Source organism: Helianthus annuus, chromosome 12, assembly GCF_002127325.2.
Source record: "Helianthus annuus cultivar XRQ/B chromosome 12, HanXRQr2.0-SUNRISE, whole genome shotgun sequence".
In the NCBI taxonomy this organism is placed as follows: domain Eukaryota; kingdom Viridiplantae; phylum Streptophyta; class Magnoliopsida; order Asterales; family Asteraceae; genus Helianthus; species Helianthus annuus.
In genome coordinates, this window is record NC_035444.2 from 86,147,680 (window position 1) to 86,163,209 (window position 15,530).

Consider the following 15,530-nt stretch of genomic DNA (forward strand, 5'->3'; position numbering starts at 1 on the left):
TAAGGATACATGGTATGGGGATGATACTCTCTTAGAAGATGATCCGCCACCTAGGCGCCACATCACTATCCTTGGGAGGATGGTCCATTCCACAAAATTAGTGGAAATGGGAGGATGATCCTACCCTACCACTTTATTTTTTTTTAAATCTTTCACTTTTTTTTAACATTTAACAAATAAATTAAGAAAATATTTTCATTAATATTAAAAAACAATACATAAACTTAAAAAAAATCCTAATAAATTAATAAAACATACACTTAAAAAAATCAACCACTTTGATGCTTCTTCATGATGTCGTTTTGCAGTTTTATCAAAGTCGAACGTTTCGCTTCGGGATAACTATCAACATCCATGGTTAATATTTCTCACTCCTTGAGCCGAACCTTATCATCGGACAATCGTATCTTTTCTCCCGCCACACGTAACTTTTCTCCCGCCACGCGTGACTTTTATTCGATCGCCCGCTTCTTCGCCCTCGCCTTTTCGGCCGTGACCTTGGTGTACGTTTTAAATTGGGTTATAAACTCCTCCATCTTCAGGTCGACCTTTTGCTTTTCTTTCTCCTTCGCCCGCTCCTTCTTTGATTTGTCACGGCCCGGGGGACGCTCCGCTTCTTTTACGGCGTATTCTTCTTCGTCGAACTCGGCGTCATTGTTTAAGTTTATGTGACATCTCGCGTCCAATCCGCCGGCGCTATAACTACCGGATTCCAATCTCCTTTGGCGCTTTGCCATCTCCACCTCATTCGGAATCGGCGCCCATTTTTGGTGCGTTCGCATAATTTCCCACACTCGAAAGTGTGCGAACGTGGTACCATTGTTGGACTTATAAAGATCCAACACCTTTTTGAACACATCCTCATCGCTTATGCCGCTACGACGCCCACTTGAATATATTTTATTATATTCTTCGCAAAACCTATTCACGAAGCCGCTCATTGTTCCCCACTTAGAAGACACCGAGTCGACATCTCGATACGGCCCTTGGTCCATTAGCTCAAGGAACTTCGCCAAAACCGCCCTTACAAAACCCCTCACCCGTTTGATTATTACCTATATTGGACAAAATTATATGTTACAAAAAGATAAAAAACTAATACTACAAAATATGAACTTAAAAAAAAGTTATTTATACGAACCTTTTATCGGGTGTGTGAACGTGCCTATGTAAGCCTTCGCTAAGGCTTCTTCCTCGAGTTGCGTCCATGGTTTCGCCTTTGGTTTGGACGGTTGCTCACCCGCAACTTGCTTGCCTTTTCTTCGTTTGCCTTTTTGCGGTTGGGTCTCGGGAACAACTTCGACTTCCTCGTTGGGATCGGATCGGGTGGGTTGCGTCGGCTTCGGTTCGGGTTGAAAGGGTTGCACGGGTTGGATATTAAAAGCATTCCGCATCATCCATTGTTGTATGGCTTGACTTTATTGCGGGTGCGTAAAAACGTTCGGTGAGTTTTGGAATGCGGCAAAGGCGTTTGAGGAATATTGAGAGAATTGGTTCGGTTCTATCGTCGGATAGTATCCCGGAACCGAGAAAACATTCGGGATGTTCGGTTGGGTCAGGTTGTTGGGGTTGTTGGGGACGTTCGGGTTGTTCGGGTTGTTGAAGGGATCCATGGTAGAATATTATTTTATAAAAAGTGAAGATGTTTATAAAAGATGAGTTGTAGTAGATGAAAAGTGATAAAAATGGTGTTAAAAATGGTGCATGGATATGAATTTGGTTTGGATTTTAATAAAAAAGGGGAAGTTACCGTTTGAAAGTTTTTGAAATTGGAAATAATTTTTTTATTACAACGGTCATCATTGAAAAAGGGGGATTTTTTTGTCCTCTAGCGCTCCGTCTCAAACGTCTTGTAGTCGACGGTCATGACGAGGACCGGGGGGGGGGGGGGGCACGGTGTTGGCTTCGGCGACGGTCCGGGACGGAGGGGGACATTCCCCCATACCGTCTAGACTAAGAAAACGAATCGTCACTGGTTATACGTATTCTAGGTGTTTGTATTAAAAACAAACTAAAAATCAAACTCCAAAATGAGTTGAACATTGAAACCCAAAATTAGTTGAATTGAAACCCTAAATTCGCTGAATTGAAACCCTAAATTTGCAAATTAGAAGTGAATTGCGTTTATTCGTATTCCGTATGGTATGAAACGTACCAATTCAAAAAACAAGAGTTGGCCCGCGAATTTGGTAACTATGGTGGAGCCTCATCCACCAGGTTTGCCTTTTCTTTTCAAGTATTTTGAGTGGAAACATTTGTTTATTTTTCGTTGGTTAGTGATTTTCAAAACAAAGTAAAATTCTTTTCAATCTCCGAAAAAATCTAGCATTTTATGTCTTTTCTGGGGTCGGATTCGTTTAATCATTTCTTGCAAAGAATCTTGGAAGATAGTAGAGAGTGAAGCATGGGGGATTGACGGGTGGAATAATATATTGTTGAGGAAGATAAGACGATAAGGTGTGTGTGATTAGGGTTAAATTATTTTCCTTTATGCCCATGCTTCTTTTCCCACTTGTGCTTGGCCGTTGATTGGTTTGTGTAAACTTTATATGTATGCGTAATGCGTGATGGACAAACTTTATTTACAACATACAAAAGATCAAGAAACACTATGATAGATAATAAACATAAAAGATACTAACTTGAAATTCCACAAACGCCCCATTGTAATCTTTCTTGTCGTTACTTTAGTTTTGGTTGTAGATGAGAAAGCCCAAAAACCTCAGCATCGATTTTCTAGGTAACATATTAAAGAATTTAAGAGTAGTTACCTCTATATTAACTTAAAATACTATAGTGTATATTTTAATACACAAGTCTTGAAAATTTCTCTTTAAATACAAATATACAAGTTTTGTATATAGAAATGCGCTGATGCCAGTGGCGGAGCTTGACTAAAAGTTTTGAGAGGGCGTAAAGTGATGGGACCTATAATTTTTTTCCTATCGTTATGTTTCGGGTCGGGTCGGCTATTCGATTTAGGTCAAATAATAATAGTTTCAAATAAAACTAAAAAAAATCATTCATTTATTTAAAAGATTCATTCTTGCACATAGAAAAACTAAATATTGTATAACAAACAAGACCTATATATATATATATATATACGACAATGCTAGACAGAAAACCCTCATTTAGGTAGAAAACTCTGGAAACCCAAATCTCCCCCCATTTTTACCCAACCTCCCGACATTTTTTTTTTTTTTTTGAAAAAAATTACACATGTAATATACATGTTTTAAAGTGTTTTGGGCCAAAAAAACAAAAAAGCGCCGAAGGTATTTTTAAAAAAAAAAATAAATAAACAAATTTCAGTGCCTAACATGTGTTAGGCAAAAAAGACAGAAATTTTTTAAAATTGCTGAAATTTTTTTTTTTAAATTATCCCTTCGGCGCTTTTTTGATTTTTTTGGCCCAAAAGTCTTAAAAACATGTATATTACATGTGTTATTTTTTTCAAAAAAAAAAAAAAGTCGGGAGCTTGGGTTTTCTAGGGTTTTTTATATAGATAGGGTTTTCTATATAGCTCAACCCTATATATATATATAGGGTAGGGTTCCAGCGTGAACAACCTCCCAAGAGTGAACTGCGTGAACAGATATGGACCCTTGATTTCCTTTTTAGTTGTTAAGGGTAGGATTGTAATTTTATAAAAAAATTAGATTTAAATTATTATTTTAATAATTGAATTAAGTTACATCTTTCCTAATTTAAATTCATTATCCACATTATGTTTATTTGTTAATAAGATAATTATCAAAACAAACAACAAATCACCAGATTTCAGTTTTAATTTTTATTTCAGATTTTATCACTAGAATTCAAATTTTGATTTTTAAAATCCACGTAACCTTCATATTTCAACGGTATACACATGTGTACTTGGATATAAATAGAACAGTGTGTACATCGTGTACTCAGCATCGTACATATGTGTACAGTAATTCACAGGAGAACATCAACATTCAACACAAAAAAAATCTGAGATATCACAAAAACAAACGATATACACATGTGTACATCGCATTAAAAAGAGGGCAAAATCAGAATACACATGTGTACATCGCATTTAAACAAATAATTATTTTATTAATTGAATTAAGCTACATCTTTCCTAATCCTTGATTTGATTTGTGAGAGATTTATGCAATCAATTTAAGAGGATAATTGATTACTTGATTTGTGAGAGATTTATGCAATCAATTTAAGATTTAAATTACACATATACCCTTTTTGTATTTAATTAAATGGAAAAAATTAACCAAATAATTACCATCATGCCACTCACTTTAATCTCAAGATCATAAAAATCAAGGGCCCAGATCAGTTCACGCAGTTCACTCTTAAGATTTTGATCACGTTTGAACCTGATCCTATATATATATATATATATATATATATATATATTTATATATATATAGAAACGGGATCTGGAGAAAACGATCAAAAGTGTGAGAACGGTGAGAACGCTTCCTGGCCCAACACGTGTCACGCCGCTTAGAAAAGGGCGGATGGGCTTTTTTGTCCTTTCATCTTCTTCTTTTCCTGTTCCGCTTTTTCCCAATGTTGTTTTATTTTTTTGTTTTTTAGATTTTTGGTGTTAACCAAATTCAATAATTAATGGCGTTTAAATGGTTCCATTGTATCAACATTTTGGCGTTTATGGCGTTATTCACATCGTATGCCATTTGGAACCAGGGGGCAGGAAATCTATTTGAATGGCGTTTTCTAAGGCGTTTAAACAAGTTGGCCTATTGATCTATTATTTTTTATAAACATTTTGGCGTTTGTGGTATCTTGGCGTTTTACTATTGTTAAATTATATTTCAACCACAGGAAAAAAAATACAAGGGAAGGAAATAAATTAAAAATCCTAATCGGATCTCTTTTCCCAATCTTCAGTGTCACCAGTCTCTCTCTTCTTTAATAGTACAAGAACTGTCATCAAATATATGGCGTTTTATGTAAAACTTAATAAACTCTTGGGTTTGATTTTTTTTGCTTGCTCGTCTGTTGAACTGTTTTTTTTTTTTTTTGTGGATGTTTGGGGACATAGATCTATGGCGTGTGAGTGGGTTTTTCGTTTTTTCTTTATCTGGATCTTCATCTTTATAGTGAACCCACTCTTCAGTGTCATTGACCTTTTCTCCCCATCCAAACTTTCTTCAAGAACAAAAAATACAAAATGCCATATGACTGGCATCAGTATTTTTTTCCTGAAATTTTGTCCATCTCATGCAGTAAAATCTTTCTGAGGTACTCCCCTCTGATAATTCATTCAGTTTATTTGTTAGTATTTAGTAGTATTGGCGTTTGTTTTTTTGGTTTGATCAAATGGAAGTTGCTGAGATATATCATTTATAGGATGTCTTTTTGGTGCCTAAATTAGGCGGTGCATTATTATAATAAAGTATTTGTCTTTTCAGTTACTGTTTTGTAATTAATGTTTTTGATAAGCTTTATCTCTGAAGTCTGTAACACGTCCCATCTTTCAAGTTTGGCGTTTTAGATTCTTCAGTATTTACTGATTTTGTATTTACTGTTTCTAGCTACATTTTCAAGTTTGCTTTTTATTTTTTTATTTAATTTTTTTTTTAGGTTTTTTTATAATAATTTTTCAAAGTAATTTTATCTTAGTTTGGGAGTTTTTTGGTGGCGTTTAACTGGATGATATCGTTTAAACAAGCATTTTGGCTGTTTTGGCGTTTTTATTATATATGGCATTTTATTATGTAACAATTAACTGAAAAGGAAAATAATAAAAAAAAGAATACATAACCAATTGATTCTTCCAAATCTTCTCTGTCTCCAGTCTCTTTTTTCTCTTTTTTGAATCATGTTAACTGGCTGGTTCGACTTTCCTATGATTCATTTTGTTTTTGTTTTTTTTTTTTGTTTTTCAAGTAGTTTTTTGTGTTGCTATTTGGAAACACACAGTCTGACATCAACATCTTTTTCTTGAATATTTGTCCATTTCATGCAGCAAAATGTTATTGAGTTTATATCCTTCAGCCATCAATCTTGAATTTTTACAATCAACGATGTTTGATTTTTTTAACTTTTTTGGCATTTTACCGATAAAAAGAACGCCACGAAATAAGATCACCTTAAACCTCAAATTTTGAAATCATGCTAAAATCAATAATGTTTTGCTGTATGAGATAGACAACATTGTTAATACTCGGTTAAGAAAGATAACTGACAATGTTGTCCACCCCATACAGCTAAACTTTATTGACAACAAACCTCAATAATGTTTTTGTATGTTTTTGGCATTATAAATTTGATGGAAGTTTAGGATAAGTCAATGAGATTTTACTCAATGAAATGGACTATATCCTCACTTGAGGATTTTGTCTATTTCATTGAGCGAAATCTTACTGACAGCCAAACTGAATTTCAAAAAAACGTTTTTGGGGTTGAAGATATTTGATGTTTGGGTTTTTTGGCGTTTCTAAGGCGAATGGGTTATATGAAATATGACGTTTGGGTTTTTGTGTGTGTGTTTTAACTGAAGGTCTGAGATGTTGTATATATAGGATTTTTTTGGCGGTTTTTTTAGGCGGGATTTTATTATAATTAAGTTTGGCGTTTTATATTTAATGGCGTTTTACTTAGAATGGTCTGTGATTTTTGTTTTTGGTGTTTTATTTCATGATTTGGCGTTTTGTGTGGAGTAGTCAAAAGACCCTTTTACCCTTAATGAAGCGCGTCCACGTAATAAAATTGATGTTATTTACGAAAACGCCACCACGCCAATCTAGTCCATAGATTGTTTTGATCGGACGATCGTTAAGCGTTCTCACCGTTCTCACACTTTCTATCGTTTTCTCTAAATCCCGACCCTATATATATATATATATATATAGGGGGCCGCTAAAATGAAAACCACTCCCAGTTGTAAGAACCTCGAGAACCATTTTCCACCAATCAGACTTTGCCACGTATACAATATTTTTTTATAACCTAAAGGGTATTTTGGTCATTTACCCAAATGTCAAATCTTTTCCTCTCTTTTTATTTAAAGCCACCAGACCTTCTCTCTTCATTTAACATCTCTCCTCTTTCTCTCTCTTAAAATATAAAACCCTCATCTCTCTAAAAAATCATTCACCCCACCAGATCTTCTCTCCCTCTGGCCATAATTCTGGCACCCCTTTTACTCCGACAAGCACACTCCTTCTTCTCCGGTGAGCTGCACCACACCCCTAAATCTCCTCTCTCTTCCTTCTTGTTATTCCGGCAATGATACAGACCGATTCCGACCATTTTTCAGGCTAGCCGACACCCTCTAAACCCCTCTCTCACCCTCTTGTATCACACCACACACTCCACACGCACCCCCTGTAAACACCCCAACATCCCCCTGTTTCTCGATTTAACAGTCGACCACCACCCTTGGGTGGCGGCGTATGGCGGCAGAAACATAGCAGGGAGAGAGATGGAACGAGATGATATAGAGATTGTGAAGAAAACAGAGGGGTGAAGACGATATTGATGATGACACGAGGGTAGAGATGACGATGACGATTTTGAAGATGAAGGTGGAGGTGGGCGACGGCGGCACTGGCCGTCGGAGCCATGCCGGCGACGACGTTATTGGTGGTGATTATGTTCAGGTTAGGTTAGTTCAACACCGGATTTTTTTTTATTCAGTTTTGATTCGGGTTTAAGATTTTGTTTGATTCAGTTTTGGAGATGTATACGATGAACCTTTGTCTCTGTTTTGTTGTTTGAATCTTTGTTTTGAGTGGTGGGTAGAGGTGGTGCCAGTGAATGGGTAGTGGGTAGAGGTGGTGGCGGTTTTGGGGGTAGCCGACGGTGTTAACGGCGGTGGTGTTGGAGGTGGTGGCTGTGTGAGTGGTGGTGTTGTCGGTGTCGGAGTTGATGGCTGTGTGAGGATTGACGGTGGTGGTGGGTTTTTTACGGCAATTATGTGGATTTGGGGTTCTTTGATTATGTTGGTTTTTGGTATGTTGGGGGTTGATTGGGGGTCTTTGATTCTGTTGATTTGTGTATTTTTGAAAGTTTGGGTTTAAAAAAAGATATGGGGATTTCGAGTTGGCAGTGATTGGGCGAGAAATTTTTTTCCGACAGTTTGATGACGATGACGCGACAATGACGGTGGAAGGTAGGTTTTTCACCTGCAACCCCGCTTTTGCAGCTATGAGTAATGGAAACTTTGAGCCAAACCCCCGTGTTTTTCAATACCCCACACATGATTTTTAAGTTTGTTGTTTTTTTTATTTTTTATTTTTTGTTGTTTGGTTTTTGATTTTTTGTTGTTGGTTTTTTATTTTTTGTTGTTTGGTTTTTGATCTGTTGTAAAAAATATGGGTTTCTTGATTTTTGTATGATTTTTTTATGTTTGGTATGGATTTGCAGGGTTTTGGGTGTCTTTTTTTGGTAGTTTTGAACAGTGAAACATGTGGGTTTTGATTTTTGTTGTTGGTTTTTATATTTTTTTCCCAGTCGATGATGATAACAATCTATCTGAGACACCTACCGAGTTGCGATTTCTGGGTGCGTTCGTTTTGTGTAAAAAAGTTTTTGTAAAAAAAAAGTTAAAACCGTAAACTTTTTAACGTAAAAAGTAATTTTTTAACGTAAAACGTAAAGTTTTTAACGTAAAACGTAAAGTTTTTAACGTAAAACGTCAATTTTTTAACGTAAAACATAAACTTTTTAACGTAAAACGTAAACTTTTTAACGTGAAACGTAAAACGTAAACTTTTCCCCCTTTCTCCTCGGTCCACAGAGACAAAATGTAGGACTGCCGCCAACAGTTTTTATCCTAAAACGCAAAACGTAAACTTTTTAACGTAAAACGTAAACTTTTTAACGTAAACATAATATTGTTTTGTTTTAACAATCTGGATCTAAAATGATTTTTAATAAAAAAATTATGTTTTAAAAAAAAACAAGTAATATAATAATACAAAAAAGTAATAAAAAACAATAAAGACAAAAAGACAAAAATGAGTAAATTTACTAAACAAACCTTTTGGATTAAAATATTAAAGATATAATAAGACAAAAAATATTTAATATTAGTTTTAATTACTTTTAATCTTATCCATCCATTTTGAAGATCTAATGGTTAAAAAGTGGTTCTCTCGGTTCTTACAACTCGGGGTGGTTTTCATTTTAGCGGCCCCCTATATATATAGATTTTTGATCAAAAACCCACCTGAGTTGAATAAACCCTGAAAACCTAATAACAACCATTGATTAATCAGATTGATGGATGAGATCATTTTGGTCTTGCCTACTTTTTACTTTTTAATATAATATTAATGAGAGGTACAAGAAGGGTATATTTGGAAATGTTACAATTTCTCTTTCCTGACAGAAAGTGTAACTTCTGTCAACTTTCCTCTCTCTCCTCATAGAAAGTGTAAATCTGTCTACTTTCCTCTCTCCTCTCTCTCTATAATTTTGATTTTTTTGTTTACTTTTGTATACGTACACTAAAAAAAAATGTGTTACAAATATCACCTATTTATGTTTTTTTTAGAATTTTTAAATATGTAACTGACAAAACATATTAGAATTGTTACATTACTAAGACCCAACTATGTTGTTACATAAAGATGTTATACAAAAAAAGTGTAACATAACCAAAGAACAATTTATTTTTTGTTACATTATTATCACCTAGTTGTTACACTCACAATAATCACTAAAACCCAACTATATTGTTACATAGAGATGTTACACAAAAAAAGTGTAACATAACCAAAGAACAAATTATTTTTTGTTAAATTATTATCACCCAGTTGATACACTCACACGAATCCCCCCTGACAATCAAAAACATACTGAAACTGTTACATTACTAAAACCCAGTTATGTTAGGTTACATAAATATGTTATGCAAAAAAAGTGTAACACAACAAAAAAACAATTTATTTTCTACTACATTATTATGACCAGATCTGAAACAAATTTTACACAAAAAAAATTGATAAAATCAATCATAAAAAGCAAAAAAGGTGTTACATATATCATCTATTTATGTTTTTTTTAGAATTTTTAAATATGTAACTAACAAAATATATTAGAATTTTTACATTACTAAAACCCAGCTATGTTGGGTTACATAAAGATGTTACACAAAAAAATGTAACATAACCAATGAACAATTTATTTTCTGTTACATAATTATCACCCACACTAACACGAATCCCCTGACTTTTGTCAACTAGCACATTTGTTTCATCTAACAAACAAAACATATTAGAATTGTTACATTACTAAAACCCAGCTATGTTGGATTACATAAAGATGTCACACAAAAAACGTGTACATAACCAAAGAACAATTTATTTTATATTACATTATTTTCTATTACACTCATATAAATCCTTCTGACTTTTGTAAACTAGCATATTTGTTTTATGTAACAAAAATTACTTTATTTTTATTATACAAAACATACCTTTTTTCATGATTATATAAAAAAACTACAAAATAATAACATTAAACAAGACAAGTAACTTCGATTTTAATCAAATAAACAAAAAAAAAATGCAGATCCACAAACACAACAAAAATGCCTGGTTCGAACAAAAATGTGTAACTTCACTGGATCTTGCCTGGTTCGAACAAAAAACTTCAGCCTTCTTCTCTTCGATATTTGATTCATAATCTTCTTCATGTACGATTTTCTTCAAAAATAAAACCAAAGATGATCCGTCTTCATGGGGTTTGAAAAAAGAAACATGATGGACCCAGATCTAGATGACGGGTCCAGATCTAGATCTTGACGGGTTTAAAAAGAAACATGATGGATCCAGATCTAGATGACGGTCCAAATCTAGATCTAGATGGCGTCTACATGGATCTGATGCTCTTCAGTTAGTTTCTCGGGTGGTTTGTGATCTTGTTTTATCTATGTTGGAACAAGAGAGAGATAGGGAAAAATGTGGTAGAGAAGAGAGATGAATGAGGATAAAAGAAATAGAGATATAAATAAGATGGTTTCTTTGGTTTCTTTCCCTCACTCCACTCTCTGGTTCAAATAAATGAGATGTGAGATGAGTTAGATGTGAGAGATAAAAGAAGTACAATGAGTACAATGGTATTAAATGAAAATGACATGATGAAGAAAAGTAGAGAAGTCTGCACACGCACAAGCAGACTTACACATCTCAACACTCAAAGTTAAAAGAAAATGACAATTATGCCCTTATCTCCTCTCAATCTAAAATCAAACGTGGATCAATCCTAGCCACATGTGAGAGTTTTCTGGGTTTTCTCAACTGGAGCGGGTTTTCTCATTATAATTAGCCTATATATATATACATATATATATGATAAGGATCATGTGAGAAGTAGTATGTTAATTGAGAAACTTGAGAAGCATTTTGGACCACACATTTTCCCTAAGTAAAAAAATGCAAAAAAAAAATGTAAAAAAATGCAATTTTTTTTGGAAACATCGGAGCTTTTTCTTTAAAGTTTTGTTTTTTATTTATTTTTTTTAAATTTTTCGGGATTTATACACATGTGTATATTGTTAATCTTTTAACTATACGTATGTGTATATTGTCAATTATACATATATGTATATACATGTTTAAAATTGAAAAATAAGTGTTATTTAGGGTTTAGCATTAGTATTTAGGGTTTAACATTAGGGTTTAGGGTTTAGCATTAGTATTTAGGGTTTATTAGGGTTTAGCATTAGGGTTTAGGGTTTGGCATTAGGGTTTAGTATTAGGGCTTAGCTTTAGGGTTTAACATTAGGGTTTAGCTTTAGGGTTTAACTTTAGCTCTTGGGTTTAACTTTAGCTTTAGGGTTTGCATAGGGTTTAGCATTAAGGGTTTAGCTTTAGCTTTAGGGTTTAGAATTATGGTTTAGCTTTAGGGTTTAGAATTAGGGTTTAGTTTTAGGGTTTAGGGTTTAGAATTAAGGTTTAGCTTTAGGGTTTAGGGTTTATAACGCTTATTTTTTAATTTTAAACATGTATATATATATGTATAATTGACAATATACACATATGCATGGTTAAAAGATTAACAATATACACATGTGTATAAATCCCAAAAAAAATTCTTTTTTTTATAAAAATAAAAATAAAAATTGTAGGATCGTGATCTGACCCGAATGAGTCGTTCAGAGGTGTTCTTCTCTGTTTCAGGTGCGGAATAACAAGAAACGGAGGTAGAAACAGCTGATTCTTCACTTAATCTACTGATTGTATTGATTTGACAACAATTACAGCTCGATCTTCACACCGGCAGCACTTCGGTATGGAATACAAGACAATGTTTTTCATTTCGCTCATGCAACACCTATATATACTATTCTGATTTCGCTCATACGTACATGACAACATAAGCGAAACCTTAACATGACCCTATAAGCGAAATCTCATATCTATGACCATAAGAGTGAAATCATCACCTAAGACACAATACACTTCCTATTTTCTCGTAAAACGTGCCCTAATCTATACAATGCAATGTAAGACTCGATACAAGACGAAGTCGACAGATGTAGTGCACCAACAGACTCCCCCTCAGATGTTGACGAGTCGACTATCGAGTCACGACAATGCTGTGTCTTCACTTCTTCAGTCTTGATCAGTCTCTGGGATTTTCTCTCTCTCTATCTTCATTAACAGACTCCTCTTTAACAGTATCTGCTTAAAAATCTTCAGACTCCCTCTCTTGATTTGTTGGCATTCCTTTGTTCTTCAGTAACATCTGCTTCAGGATCATTGTCTGACTTTCACAGGTTCAAGATTGATGCCTGGCTTTAGCTTTGTCCACAGAATCTGGAACCTGGCTTAATCTCTATTCACAGCAATTAATTTTCAAGATCGAAACTTGGATTTCTTCAATCAGAGTCCTCGGGTATCGTAACCTGGCTCTATATCATTAAGTTTCAAGATCGAAACCTGGCTATTCCTGCATATTCTTACCCCAGAAGTAAGTTTTCTAAGTTTAACAATTTGAATGCACCAACATTCTGAAATAATCAGCTGACTCCCTCTCATAAACATATGTATCAACAACAATTCTCCCTCAATTCACTTTCTTTATGATGAACCACCTGTTGATTTCAAAACACATTTGGTATTCAATATACACTTTCCCTCACAACAATGTCATCATGTTTAGCACTTGGAATTTTGAAAATCGGCTTTCCAGCATCAGTTGTCGAAAATCTATTTGACTTTTTCAACAGTTTATGCTAAAACACACACAAAATCTTTTTTGATTTTCTGAAAGAAAGTAAATGACATCACTTGAAAAGATAAACGCTGACACCAATTGTAGAAACAACAAGATGCAGAAATGAAAATATTTACAAACAATATTTTTGTGAGTTTGTGTAAGAGGATCATATAAGTTTATGAGACATGTCACTAACACCGTTAAGCTGATTACATTTTAAGATCTAAACAATTCACCTAGATTGTTAGTATATTTGTCCACTTAAATTTTCACACAAATTTCAACTGATCCGAGATACGATGTTAATGTTTTAATGACTTGAACTTATCCGTGTGTCCTACTACTTGAATATACTCCCGTATCCAGATCCCAATATTCAGTCTTACAGGTGAGTATACCACAGATGATATCTGTCAGGGGTTAGATGCGAGGGCCGTGAGAGCTCAGGTCGATACTTCCGTATACGCAAAGAGATGACGGCTTCGACTTTTGGTGTGTCCCCTTTAGAGGATCTTTTGATTACAACAACAGTGACTATCAATTTTATTGTTTCATCAGCTTGCTGAGGGCGAAGCTATATTTCAAGCTATTGCAGAAAGTATTATCTGGGGACTAGGTCAGAACTTCCATTCAGCAGAAGTCCTGGGATAATACCCCAGATATCACTGAGCATAAAGACCTAGTATCTCAGAATAAGGGACCTTTCAAACAAGATTTCAGGGGTTACCTATATATCCAAGAAGTTGTTAACCCACAGAACAAGTAAGTTTGAAATTTTTAAGGTTTATATCTCGTCACAATTTACTAAATGTGCAAAAACCTACTGACACATCCGTAGTAAGATTGTTTATCACATTTTATCTTTACATTTCTTTAACATGTTGTGACAGTCTACTGATGTACTATCATTTCCTCTTATCACAACAAAACTCATTTTAGATTTTATCATGTTTTTGACTTTTTCAATTTTTCTAATGTTTTTGGATTTTCTGAAAAATTTTCTACTCCCCCTAAAATGCAAACACATTAAAGGAAAATTTGAAAACTTTCTAAGCTCTTGACCTACTTGAAACATAAAATGTAAAACAAACTGTACAAAACTTGACAACTGGCATCGAAATGCATCAATTCGCCATTCACTAGGCATAAACAATCAGAACTCCCCCTTTCACAAACCATTTTCTCATTTAGATTTCAAAACACTTAAGTTTGTTTTAATCAAAATGATTTTTTTCCGGAAAATGAGTCTATTTTTACCGCTTGTAAGTTTACCACTTGTTAAGTATGGGGATATGGTTCATCATCTTGTCTATTTTATCATGTGTAGTAAATCAAGTACAAATTAATGTCCCTGATTTACCATTTGCAGATAAGCAACCTCTGTACCACTAGTAAAAATTCAACACAAACAATTCCACTTGTAGGTATATCTGAACAATTACCAACTGTAGGAATGTTACGTCTACATTTACCAATCAGGATGCCAATTTCTGCTTCGCACTTATCAACCTGGAAGCTCCGGCGTAGTTCTTTCACCTGTAAAATTCAAATATTATTAAAAACATTCAACTTCATCAAATATGAATGATGCCGATTCCTAATCCACGATATAAACTTGGGATCTCTGACATAGTCCTTTCACCTTTAAGGGAAACAAACTTCCATCCAAGTCTTCTCAGACTTGATGGCTTTCAACTCTTGCATAGTAGGGTTGTATGTTGCTTTTTTAGTAGCATAAAAATCTTTAACCCCCTTTGCTTTCCCATTCAACATTTTTCCAAATATTTTCTTAACACTCCCATTGAATGTTTTCTCAACATCAAACTTTGTTTTTTCATTATAAAACTGATTCGAGATATCAACTTTACCAACTTTCTGCTTAACCTCTTCAAATTTCAGTGATGGAAAATCATCATCATTAACTGAAATTTTCACCTCACCTTGTGACTCCTCTGGCTTTGTGGAACCAGATTCATCGCCAACATTCACATCAACTTTCTTAACAACCCACATTTGATTGTCATTCTCTTTCCTTTTATAAAAATTCTTTTTCGAACACTCACCAACCTCATACTTTGAATTTTCAAAAATTTTAAGTCTGTTGGTTAGTGGTTCAACATCGACAATCTTTTCTTTCAATTTCTGAGAAACTCCCTGTTTTGTTTTAGTGTTTTTCTGACAGTTCCATGCAATGTGACCAACTTCATTGCATCTGTAACAGGTTCGAGTTTCTTTTGGATGTGACATTTCAGATCCATTCTTCTTCTTTTCAGCAAGAAACTCCTGGTTTGACTGTCTCCAGAATGGTTTCTTCTGTTCTCCTTCTGAGCTTCCACCTGATA